Here is a 13738-nt window from a genome sequence, read left to right on the forward strand (position 1 = left end):
TTTTAACAGATGAATCATTAAGTGACTTTATGGTCACATAATTGGTAAATGGCAGAAGTGGAATTTGAATCTGTTTTCTGACTTTGAGTAGTACTTTTTTGTACAAGGAGGAAAAGTGGTGCCTAAGAGTATGAATAGCATATCAATCAAGTCATCATGTATGTTTTGAATCCCTTAGTTTCCACAATCAGGAACATTTAATGAACAGTAATTACGGGCATAGTTGTAGTCAGTGAATGGAAAGAGTTTATGAAATTCTAGTAGTACCTAACCTACTTAATACTTCTAAGTACTAATTTAGGCATTATGGAAATCTGATTCAATACTTAGTCACTTGAGACTCAATCTGCTACATATAACATAGAATTGACTTTTTTCTTATGAATTTAACAAAACTTAAAAATATATTTTAAGTAGTATTGATTCACTTACAATGCAAAATATTATTTGGTTTGTGTTTATTGAGGGATACATCTAACAGAAACCAGATGTATTATTATATAATCAATCCTCCAAAGTTTTTTGGTAATAGTTCTTTTTTCAATTCAATTATTTTTCAGGTCTATATTCTCTCCCTTTATCCCTTCTCCCACACTGAGAAAATAAGAAAAACAAAGTTCATTACAAATATGTATAAATAAAGCAAAACAAGTTCCTACATTGATAATATTTTTTAAATGTTCCAATACTCATTTTAAATCCATCATTTCTCTATCTAGAGGCAGAGGGTATCTTTCATCATGAGTTCTCTGGAATTGTGGTTGGTCATTATATCCATCAGAATTCTTAAATCTTTCAAAGTTGCTTGTCTTTACAATAATATTGTTATTATATAATTTTTTTTAGGTCTGCTCACTAGCCTTTGCATCAGTTCATACAAGTCTTCCCAGGTTTTTCTGAAACCATCTCCATCATTTCTTATAGCACAATAGTATTTTATCACATTCGTATACCATAGCTTATTCAACCATTCCCCAATTAATGGACTAGCCCTCAGTTTTCAATTTATCATCACTGAAAAGAGCTGCTATAAAATTTTTGCATATTTATATCCCTTTTCACTTTCATTTGCTCTCTCTGAGGCATCAATTTTGTAATAATTCTTGAAATTTCATTAATTTTTCAGAAGACTTCATATACTGTATTTTCCTTGTATTCTCCCATAATTACTAGCAAAGACTCTGAGACAGGCCCTCAATAAACATTTTAAAAACTTAAACAATTAAAAAATTTTAAATTTAACATGATCTACTTTATTCAAACTGGCTTGGTAACTGTAGTAAATTCCAAATGCTAATCATAGGAGAGTAAGACATTATATTTAAATTAAAGTAGCCACCAGGGTGACCCACTTGAAGGCCTGGGCACTGAGTCAAAAGAAAGTATATGTATAGGAGGTAGTATAAAACGATTAGGTAATAAATCCACTTGGAAAATTTATTCAACAATTTAGGCAAAAGTAAATTTGATGAGGCAAAACAATAAAATGATATAAATATCACAGTGGAAATGCATTCCTAATCTTTTTTAGCATCATTCATCATAGTCTTATAGGATCATAGCATTTTATTTTTTAGAACTAGAAGGAACAAAAAAAAAAAGAACTAGAAGGAACCTGAGAGGTCATCTGGTAAAACTTGCCAAAGAGAAACCTGAGGCTCAGAGGGATTCCCCATAGAGAATTGTATTTAAAGATGATGCTCTTAATTACCTCAAGTCCAAGATTATTGGAAAATGTCCTAAATGAAACCCTTAATCACACAAAATAGTTCAACTTAATTATACACAGGAATAAACAACTGGAATGTCTCTTATCTAGACTATGGCAATTAGTTGTATATGCAACTCTCAAAGCTGGTCTCTCAATTCACATATATTGAATAGGAGGTTAAATGATGAGATATGTGATATCATTGAGGTAATATTGCCTGTAGAGATACAGATCTCAAACCATCTATGCCTGCCCATTCATTCATTTCTTCTCATAAGTTGACCACAAATGGCCAATTCAACATGCTGTGGATCTTTGTCCCTTTCTCCTGACATTGCAGGAACACCAACAGAGTAAATGCACTGTCTTCCAGCTTCTTTTCCTACCTGCCTAATTGTTCTTGGCCCCTTTAGCTAGTTCATTATCCATATTCCACTCCCTAAAGATACTCATCGCAGGAAGTAATTGGTCAGCCATGATTTCTAATCATATATATATGAATACAGTTACTACAAAAAAGAAGCATGCCCCTATAAAGAAGATTATAAGAGATTTTGACATTAGATACTATAACCTCTCTGCTTGCTTGCTAAATGGTTAAACATTTAATAGGTTTGTGTGTGTATGAACTTGCTTGCTTGTTAAGAGTTCGGTAGCTGTTTTTTTTCCTTCTGCTGTTTGAATTCCTGAATTCTCTGAGCAGTAATCTCCAAGACCACTAAAATAACAGTTGCCATCTCCAAGGCCATTCCCTAAGACAGTAGTGAAAAATTGTACATGGAAAGCTGACCATCCTGAGATAACAGCTGACTCCCAACATTGCTGAATGTATGCCAAGGGATGGGTAGCCTAAAAATACAATTATTTACCTCCCACAATTAGAGAGAAAAAGAGTTTTTTAACAAATAAAGGATAGAGAAGATCATAGGTGATAAATCAGACAATTTGAATTGCATAAAATTGAAAAGATTTTATACAAACAAAACCAATGTTAGAAAGAAACAGTTAAGTGGGGAAAAATCTTTACAACAAATTTCTCTGATAAAAAAATGACATCAAAGATACATAGGGAATTGATATAAATATATAAGAATAAGAGTCATTCCCCCAAAGAAAAAATGGTCAAAGAATATTGACAAGCAGTTCTTAAAAGAAGAAATGGATATCATTAATAACCATATGAAAAATATACCAAATCATCAATAATAAAATTAATGCAAATTAAAATGCCTTTAAGGATCTATTTTCACGTCCACCAGACTGGCAAAAATGAAAAGGAAAATTACAATTGTTGATAAAATATGAGAGGACAGGCACCCCAATGTACTATTTGGGGTTTTTTGTTTTTTGGTTTTGTTTTTTTTTTTCTGGTGGGACAATGAGGGTTAAGTGACTTGCTCAGGGTCACACAGCTAGTAAGTGTCAAGTGTCTGAGGCCTGATTTAACTCAGGTTCTCCTGAATCCAGGGCCAGTGCTTTATCCACTGTACCACCTAGCTGCCCCCGCCCAATGCACTATTAATACAGCTATGAATTAGTCCAATAATTATAAAAAACAATTTGGAAATATGTCCCAAAAGTTACTAAATTGTGTATATCCTTTGATCCTGTGATACTACTATTATGCATATACCTCAAAGAGATCTAAGAAAAATAGAAAGAAGTAATTTGTACAAAATTATTTATAGTAGTATTTTTGTTGTAGCAAGGAAGTAAAAAACAATGGGTGTCCACCAATTGGGGAAAGGCTGAACAAATTATGGCTTAGGAATGTAATGAAATATTATTGGGCCATAAGAAAGGATGAAAGGAATGGATTGAGAGAAACATAGGAAGACTTGTATGAACTCATTCAGAGTGAAGTAAGCAGAATCAGGAGGACAATTTATACAACTACAACAATGTAAGGAAAACAACTTTGAAAAATTTAAGGAACTCAGATCAACATGACAACCAATCATAATTTGAGAAAATTGATAATGAAGAATGAATCCCATTTTTTGGGAGAGAGGTGCACTAGAAGTAAAGGATGGGACCTACATTTTCAGCTACACAGAGTCAGTATGTGGACTTGCTTTTATTTCACTATACTTATTAGTTGTTAGAAAGAGAAGCTTTTTTGATGGGGAGAGAGAAAAGGGGGAATGATAGTGATTCATACCCCAAAAACAGAACATCATGGAATTTTTCAAAAATACACAAAAAAGTAGAAGGAAATTCAAAAGGGGACACAGACAGGATGTTGTTGGTACTACCATGCTAAAGTTAATAAATACTTTAAACAATAAGCTGTACATAGAAATTTACTGTTTCATACATAATTCTCGTCTTCTGTTCTTTGTATATGAAAATGTTCATATTTGTTGATGTTTGGCAAGTTCAGATTAGAAATTTTTAAATAAAAAATTTAAGGACCAATTAGATATTAGTTCAACCACCTGCTTCTTGGCTAATTGGTTCCCTCCCCAAATTTCTAAAGCTACATAAAATGTGAGACAGTAGCACCTACTTCTTGAGTCCATGGTGAGGTCAAATAATAAAGCACTTTGCAAACTTTAAAGTGCTAGATAATTGTAGCTCTATTGATAGTATTTGGAGTCTTCTATCCTAATGGATGTTGAGAGGAAGGGGCAACCTTCCCAGAAAATTATATCAGGAAAAGTATCTAGACCTGACCAAAGAAATACAGAAGAGATCTGTGCAGAAAGTGACAAGATTTGGAAAGCATTCAATTATATTTCTCAAAGAAGATTCCAAAAGAATAAAAATTATTGTAGGTGATTTTGTTCCCCAAAGGAGGCAACCAAGAAAACATTAGCAATAATAACCAATATGCCTATGCTTTCACAAACAATTTTCTACAACAAACCACATCTTCATTTTCAAAAAACTAATTAAGAAATGTAGAGAATATAAAATTCCACTGTGTCTACTGTTTGTTGAGTACAAAAAATACATTTTACTTATTAGAGGAAATTAAAAACTTAAATGTCTTTTTCCAAATAAGGTGCAAGATGAAGATCAAATAAGATTCCATTATAAATGTCACCAAGGATGTAACTGTTCAGTGACCCACTGAGTGTCAACCTCAAATGAAGCACATTCTTACCATATAGTTCTCTATTTTAGAGTATTCCCTAATCACCAGTGTCATGGAGATAGCCTGGTATAAGGTCAAAATAGAAGGCTGATCCATTATTAATGGAAAATTTCTACAGATCCTCCTGTTTGTAGATGGCCCTCTGCCAATGTCCTAGGTAGCCCTTCTATTAGCCAGTGATTTATAAGACTTCTGTGATCCAGTTCATGATTAAAGGTATTATTGCTTCATGAATTTTTACCTATATAAATAAGGTCAAGTGAGGGACCAAGTTGCTGCCTGGATTTGGATCCCTTTATGACTTACTATATAGTGAAATTGCAAGTGTCATGCCCATTTTGGGAGACTCCTTTCCTTAGTAGAAGAAATATTTGTATTAAGTATAGCTAATTTTTACCCTTTTCTGTTTGCATTTTGAGTTAATGGTTTTCTGTAAAATATAATTGCTTGTAACCTATTAAAAATTCAACAAGTAAAGAAAAAAGTGAAATTTGCTGGTCACACATCAGAAGCAGGGCATTTTCTGGATAAAGAGCTGAGAGACAAAACCTACGTACCTTTCTGCCTCAGACAGATGTGGGAGTTTACCATTGCTATGGAAATATTTAAACTCATTCATCACAGGCTTTAGAGCAATGTTGGAAAGAGGAATGTGCCAGTATCCTTCTTCACTCCTAGTGGCTTAATGGAAGACCACAGCATCCAACAGTTTCTGTTATAGGTGGGGCACAATCCCCTCCCCAATAGAACCCTATTTCTTTGGCAACCTTTATAAAAAAAAAGTGCCCTGTGGTTTTTGCTCAAGTGCTATTGTATGCTGATGATATCTTCTGGCAATTCTCTTAGCCCTCCACAAAACTGACTCCCATGGTTCTTTGTGTTACCCTGTACTCTCAAAGGCAAAAGGTCTGGCAGGTTTTACTATTCCTGAAAGGCTTTGAGTACAATCCCATTGATGCAGTGCTAAGTAAGGGCCAGCCTAGTGGAGGCACTGCAGCACTGGACTGGCCACTAAGTAGGGGAAGAATTTTTTGGCCATTGCTAGCCACAAATCAAAGAGAAATACAAAAGTAGCCATTAGTTTTGGAGGCCTTCTTTGGCTTCTGCAGTGATGATGGGAAAATGGAAGAAAAAGAAGAATGAAAATGGGGCAATTATCTATAAATATTAACTGTTAGATCTCTAAATGTGAGATCTTTATCTAGTGACCAGTGAGTAGACATATTACAGGAGTAACCATATCATATTAATCTTGATAGTCTTGTTATGAATGATACCGGAAGAAAAGATGAAGTTGCAATTAAGAAACAGGAGATACTTTGAAAAGAACACTGGATTTGAGGTTAGAGTACCAGGTTTCAAATGTTACCTGTGTGATCTTGGGCACATTTAACTACCTTGGGCTCTCATTTTCTCATATATTAATGGAGAAAGTTGTCTTTCAGAGGGCCTTTCAGCTCTAAGCCATATGATCATTTTGATACGAGAGTTGTTCTTCTGATCCTGATTTCACTCAGTGACATAGTGGAGATGATAACAACATAACCATTTGATTCCAGGGGGAAAACAGGGATAGAAATTGATTACCTTTGTAGTTCCAGGTTGTTTGACACCGATATGCAGCAGAATAAGAGTCCCCTAATCTTTCCTTCTCTTCATTCTCTATGTTCTCATTAACTCACCATGGGTTCAGTGACCATCTCTCGTCAGATACCTCCAAAATCTGTCTATCAAGACCTAAAATCAAGAAGCTGAGGCAAGATGGTGGAATAGCAAGAAGTAGTACAGTGAACTCAAAGAGATCTAGAAAATGCATACAGAATGGGATCAATCCTGATCAAGAAATCCAAGAAAAAAAATCAGTGAGTAATTTTTCTGGCTCAAGTCACAAAGGAAACTATAGAAACTGGAGAGCCTTCCCAGTCAAGAAGAGGCTATGTACCCTGACAAAAAGAGGTCCTTGATCCAGTACAGAGGGGCCTAAACTAATGTAGGATACTGGTACAGGTGCCAACTGACAGCTCTGTTGCTCACTACCCACTTCCAGGCCAGAGATACAGAGTGGACGGAATAGGGGACCTGTGCCTAGCCATGACAGTCCATGGTGAGGAGCAGCTACAGATCCTATTCTGTGTACCATGCAAGGAACAAGTTCAGAAGCAAACAGCAGATGTTTGGCTTAGACCCCAGGAGTGGACTGGAGTCTCAGTTACAGCTTCCAGCCCAATCTAAAGCCTGCTGAGGAATAACCAGGACAGGAATCACAGACCAAAGGGAAACACTCACTCTGAACCAACAGAGCTTTTCAGTTAGCTGACATACTGTTAATCAGACTTAAACACAGTTTGAGAATTTGCAGAGCTCAGAATAGGGGAGCAAAAGCCACACTGGAAGCACTAAAAATTTGGAGGTCCCCAATCCTTAATTGCCTGAGAGCTTTGAATAAGACAGTACTTACTACTACAAAAAAGAAGCAACATGATCAGCCCAGACATTTCTTTCAGAAGAGCACAAAATATGACCCTAAAATAAAATCCAAAGTTAGAAAGTAGGGCTGGAAGAATGAAAAAAACTGGCATCTGAGGATGTGCCCATCAGTTAGTGAATACCTCAATAAGCTATAGTATATAAATGTGATGGAATACTACTATGCTGTAAGAAATAAGGGAATGGTTTTAGACAAACTTGGAAAGACTTGTATGAACTGATGCAGAACAAAGTGAGCAGAACCAAGATATCAATTTCAACAAAGGCAATAGTATTATTTTTTTTTTAGTGAGGCAATTGTGACTTGCCCAGGGTCACACAGCTAGTAAGTGTTAAGTGTCTGAGGCCGGATTTGAACTCAGGTACTCCTGAATCCAGGGCTGGTGCTCTATCCACTGCCCCACCTAGCTGCCCCCAAAGACAATAGTATTTTAAAGACGAGCAACTCTGAAGGACTTAGGAACTCTAATAAGTATAATGGCCAACACAATTCCAGAGGACTAATGATGAAACATGCTACCCACCTCCTGATAGAAAGGTGAAAGATATATGTGTGTGTGTGTGTATGGTTGGTTAGCTGGTTGTTGTCCTGCATTCTCAAAGAGTACCAAAATGACATCATTATGCTGGGGCCAAGGTACAGTGTGTCTGACTATGGCTGATAAGACCAATATGAGCTCAAAAAGTTTCACCACAGGTTGGGCTCAAAGAGTCTATATGAACATTTGGAGTGGAGATGTCTCTAAATTTTACCATCTCACGTTTCTTTTGAGCTACTACAATTCTATTTTGCTCATAGGATATAATGCCTACTTTAATGAGGGCACACCATGCTGGGTGGTCCTATACCAGTGTCTCCTGTGTTTCACAATCAATCCCAAAGCTCTTCAGAGAGACTTTGAGAGTATTCTTGTATTGCTTCTTCTGACTTCCTGTGAGTGCTTGCCTCGTGTGAATTTTCCACAAAATAGTCTTATAGGCAAATATACTTTTGGCATTTGAACAATGTGGCCAGCCCATCACAGCTGCACTCTCTGCAGTAGAGTTTGAATGGTTGGCAGTTCAGGCTGAGAAATGACTTTAGTGTCTGGTACCTTATCTTGCCAGGTAATCTTCAGAATCTTCTATGACAATTCAAATAGAAGTGATTCAGTTTCCTGGCATGGTGTTGGTATACTGTCCAGGTTTCACAGGCATACAACACTGAAGTCAGCACAATGGCTCTGTAGACCTTTAGTTTTGTAGGCAGACTAATACCTCCTCTCCCATGCTTTCCTTTGGAGCCTCCCAAACACAGAGCTAGTTTTGGCAATGTGTACATCAGCTTCATCATCTATGTAGACAAATCTTTGGAAAGTATACTGTCAAAGTAAGTGAACTTATCCACAGCATCCAAAATTTCTCCATTCACCATAACCAATGGTTCCACATATGGATAGTTCAGTGCTAGCTGGTGGAGAACCTCTGTTTTCTTGGTGTTAATTATCAGGCTAAAATTATCAGAAGTCGCACTGCATCTCAGACGCAGGAACTGAATTCAGTGCACAATCATCAGCAAGCAAAAAGTCATAAACCAACTTTCCCTTCGCTTTAGTCCTGGTTTGTAGCCAATTTAAATAATTTACCATCAGTACGGTAAAAATCAAGTGATATTGATCCATTTTCGTCCTTATTGAAGTCATCATCACCAAAAACATCAAGCTAAAAAGCATGGGAGTAAGCCCATAGCCCTGCTTCACTCCATTGGTGATAGAGCATTTTCTATTATTCAGAACCCATGCAAACATATCCTCATGGAACTGATGTACAATACTGATGAACTTCTCTGGGCAGCCAAATTTTGCCATAATTGTCCACAAGCCCTCACATATGTACATATATAAAATATATAGAAATATATATGTATGATACATACACATATAAGTATATGAGTGTGTATTTCCTTTAGACATAGCCAACATGGAAATTTGTTTTGCTTGACCATACATATTTGTAATAAAGGTTTTGTTTTTCTTTCATCATTAATTTGAGGTAGGGCAGAATTTTGTTGATTAAAAAATAAAGTTTAATTTAAAAAAGGACTAATATCTCTATTGAATGCCGGGTCTACATTGTCATGTTCCTGCTGGGACATCTCCACCTGAATGTCCTGTAGACACTTTAAACTGAAAATATCTAAAACAGAACTCATTACCCTGAAAAATCCACCCATCTTACAAATATACTTAGGTCCCTGTCATGTTTTTTGTTTGTTTGTTTGTTTTTGCAGGGCAATGGGGGTTAAGTGACTTGCCCAGGGTCACATAGCTAGTAAGTGTCAAGTGTCTGAGGCCGGATTTGAACTCAGGTACTCCTGAATCCAGGGCCGGTGCTTTATCCACTGCGCCACCTAGCTGCCCCTCCTCCTTGTCATGTTACTGTGACAGCTTCCTAATTGGTTTGCCTACTTTCACTATCTCTTCCTCTTTTATCCATTCCTCATACAAATGCCAAACTAATCTTTCTTTTTTTTAAATTGAATTTTATTATTTTCCAGTTACATATTACATATAAGGATAGTCAAACTAATCTTTCTAAGATACAAGTGTGACATTGGCAGTACTCTGCTAAAAACAAAACCAAACACCTTAGTAATTCTTTCTTGTTTTAAGAATAAAATACAAATTCCTCAGGCTGCCATGTAAGACCTTCCACAATATGGTTCCAAATGATCTTTTCACCCATAGTTCATATCAATATCCTTCAAGTATTCTACATTCCAAATGGAAACTACTAGCTCTTCTGAACTGGACATACTACCTTTTCTAGGCTTTTCCCCATTTCCAGAAGGCACACCTTCCTTAACTTTGCCTCTCAGAATCCTTATATTACTTCAAGACTCATCTGAGCTACCAAATTGTACATAGTACTGTTTAGGTTCTTTTCAAATGACCTTATTTGTCCACATATTGTTTTGTCACCATAATTGTCTCCCCAGTACCTGGCACAGTGACTTAAACATTGCAGGTACACATGATATATTTATTGAATTGAAATGCCTTATGCCATAGAGATAAGTTAAGAGCAACAGAGATGAGACTATGGACAAAATAACTGATTCTTTCATAGGTAAAAGAGGTCTACCCTTTAGAGGATCCACTGTCAAAGGGGAAGGAGACAAAATGTGAGTGATAGAGGAATATAAAGAAAAAACAGACTGAAATTATTAAAGCTCTCACAAGGAACACAACTCAGCACAAATAGATAAGTCAACAGGGAAGATATTAATAACAGAAAGGAAGATGGCATTCAAGACATCTAGATGGATCCAGACATCTCTGAATAAATACTGTGAGACAAAGGAAAATGAATCAACGCCCAATTAGGCAGAAGCCCTGTGGATATTCAAGAGATTATGAAATCACTTTGGATGTTCCTTAGTGGTTTAAGAAAGAAATAAGAACTGTAAAAATAGAATTTATGCCTTACACAGCAGGAACTGACAGAAGGTTTTTTTAAAAATGAACCTATAGCGGCATGTCTTTCCAAAGAAGCAAAAGAGAACAAGTGATTGAGAATGCAAATATACATAAGGGAAAGATGATCTGGAATAAGAGAAGCAAAATACAGCATTAAAAAATCATCTATAAGTGAAACAAATTCATCTTGAAGACAGGATATGCAGATACAATTTAAGGATCATAGGTCTCCCCGAAGCAAAAAGTAAAACAAACAAACAAACTTGAATACCATAAAGCAAAAAATAATGAGAAAACTGCCTAGGATTTCAGAACACACAAAGAATCCACAGATTGACTCCAGAAAACAAACAAACAAGCAAACTTATGCTGCAAGCTCTAAGACATATAGGGGTTAAACTAATAATTCCAATGACAAACAACAAATTCTGTGAATAACCAGGAGAAAAATTTTAAAATATAAAGGAAGATGTCATTTAAATAATACAAGAGTATTCTACATTCACCTGAAGGAAATGGAATGAAGAGCAAAGGGGCTCAAGCCACAACCCAAAGTGATATCCCTGAAAACCTGAGCATAATCATAAATGAAAAAAAAGAATATGCAATAAAGACATTTGAAACATTAAAAAATCCCAGATATGAGTAGATTATTTGCTTTCCAAACACCACAGACAACACACATAAGAATGGTGAAAAAATACAAATATAATAACCAAGGAATGAATAAGCAATGAAATAAATTACCCCAAGGCAAAAAGTGGGGAGAAAACCCAAGAAAGATATCTTTCAGGTTGCTTAAGTAGAAACAAAAAAAATCTTTGTGTCAAATGTTAATTCTGTCAAAGCTCTTATAGGTAATACTATTGTAAGCTGCATTGAAAAGCTTTACTTTTCAAATGAGGAAATAGTTTTGCTACAGTCTTCTCTAGTCAGACCTACAGTACTAGGTTCTGTTCTGGGAATCTGTTTAGGAAGGACATAGATAGGGTGGCAGATATCCAGAAAATGGAGAGGTCTGGAAAATATGACTTAAGAGCAATGTTTGAAGGACCTGGGAAAGTTTAGCATGACTAGGAAAACACTTAAAAATGGTGATGTGGATAGAGAGTTGGCCTTATAGTTAGTAAGACCTGAGTTCAAGTCCTGCCTCTTACATATACTGGCTGCAAGAATCCTGGGCAAGGCACTTAATCTCTCAGTACTCTCTGAGACAGTAAGTTGTAGGTGAGTTGTTGAAATTCCCATGAAGTCACGGGTCTGGGAAGAAGAAAGAAGAAAAGTTTTAGCGGGAACGTGACAGCTGTCTTCAAACATCTGAAGGGCTGATTGATGAGCGATAAATTCTGGGTAGAAGATACAGAGATGAGGGGACAGGTGGCGCAGGGGATAAAGCACTGACCCTGGATTCAGGAGGACCTGAGTTCAAATCCAGCCTCAGACACTTGACACTTACTAACTGTGTGACCCTGGGCAAGTCACTTAATCCTCATTACCCCACCCCCCAAAAATAAATAACACAAAAAAAGAAGATACAGAAATGGATTTAGGTTTGATGCAAAGGAAAAATGTCTAAACAATCATAACTATCCATAGTACTTATGTGGTAGCAAAGAACTGGAAAAAAGTAGATGTCCATAGTTTGGGGGATATTTAAATAAATTATAGTACATGAATGTAATGGAATATTGCTGAATTGTAAGAAATGATGAACATCAGATTGAATTCAGATGCATAATCTTATATGAATCAATGCAGAGTAAAGCAGAAGCAGGAAGATAATATAAATAATGACAACCAAAATATAAATGGAACAAAACCACCACTACCACAACAATTGATCACTGTAATTCAATTCACCAAATTTATCCCTAAAGAAGAAATAAGACAATGTACCTCATGATTAGGAAGGTGTAGGGATATGTATATAAAATTTTGTACCTACTATGTGACTCAGTTCATGTGTTGGTTAGTTTTGCTGAACTGCTTTTCTTTTTTTCTTTTTCTGTTACTTTAGAGTGTGCCCATTTCAGACTTTGGCAGATTTGCAGGATGTAAAGGGCAAGTTAAGAAGCATTTATTAAGGACCCACTATATGCCAGACATTGTACTAACTCTTGGGTATAAAAGAAAGGCAAAACCCAGTTCCTGACTCTCAAGGCACTAAAGGGGGAGAAAAATATGTAAACAGCTATGTATAAGTGAGATAAAGTAACAATGAGTTTTAAGGGTATACTGCATTTTAATGCATTTGCACATTTTCTTTTTTTTAATCATAAAAGTATTTTATTATTTTCTAGTTACGTGTAGAGATAGTTTTCAACATTTGTTTTTATAAGATTTCTAGTTCCAAATTTTTCTCCCTCCATCCCCTCCTTCCCCCTCCCAAAGACAGCAAGCAATCTGATATAGATTATATATGTACCATCACATTGAACATATTTCTGCATTAGCCATGCTGTGAAAGAAGATTCAGAACAAGAGGGAAAAACCTCAAAATAGAAAAACAAAAAAAAAGTAGAAATAGTATGGTTCAATCTGTATCCTGATTCCACAGTTCTTATTTCTGGATTTGGAGAGCATTTTCCATTATGAGTCCCTCAGAACTATCTTGGACCAGCATTACTAAGAAGAGTCAAGTCTATTACAGTTGATCAAAACATAATGTCGTTGGTACTATGTACAATGTTCTCCTGGTTCTGCTCATCTCACTCAGCATCAGTTCATGTAAATCCTTCCAGGTTTCTCTGAAATCCGCCTGCTCATCGTTTCTTACAGCACAATAGTATTCCATTACATTCATATACCACAACTTGTCTAGCTTCTACAGCCATCATCTAGATGAACAATATGACATCAGAGGTCTGCCTAAAGATGTGGCAGCTGTTTAGGCTGAGTCACCGACATTAGAGATTTGCATCTTTTTCATTTCCAAATATATCTTCTCTTCCCTTCCCTATCCAGAGAGCCAATCCTTACAAT

At 36.1% G+C, this 13738-nt stretch overlaps 1 protein-coding gene across 1 annotated transcript in view; it reads right to left on the reverse strand.

Annotated features, from left to right (window-relative positions):
• Positions 1-13738, reverse strand: part of AK7 (adenylate kinase 7) — a 110415-nt gene that overhangs the window by 63728 nt on the left and 32949 nt on the right. The window lies entirely within an intron of this gene.

This window comes from Dromiciops gliroides, chromosome 2, assembly GCF_019393635.1.
Source record: "Dromiciops gliroides isolate mDroGli1 chromosome 2, mDroGli1.pri, whole genome shotgun sequence".
Classification (NCBI taxonomy): domain Eukaryota; kingdom Metazoa; phylum Chordata; class Mammalia; order Microbiotheria; family Microbiotheriidae; genus Dromiciops; species Dromiciops gliroides.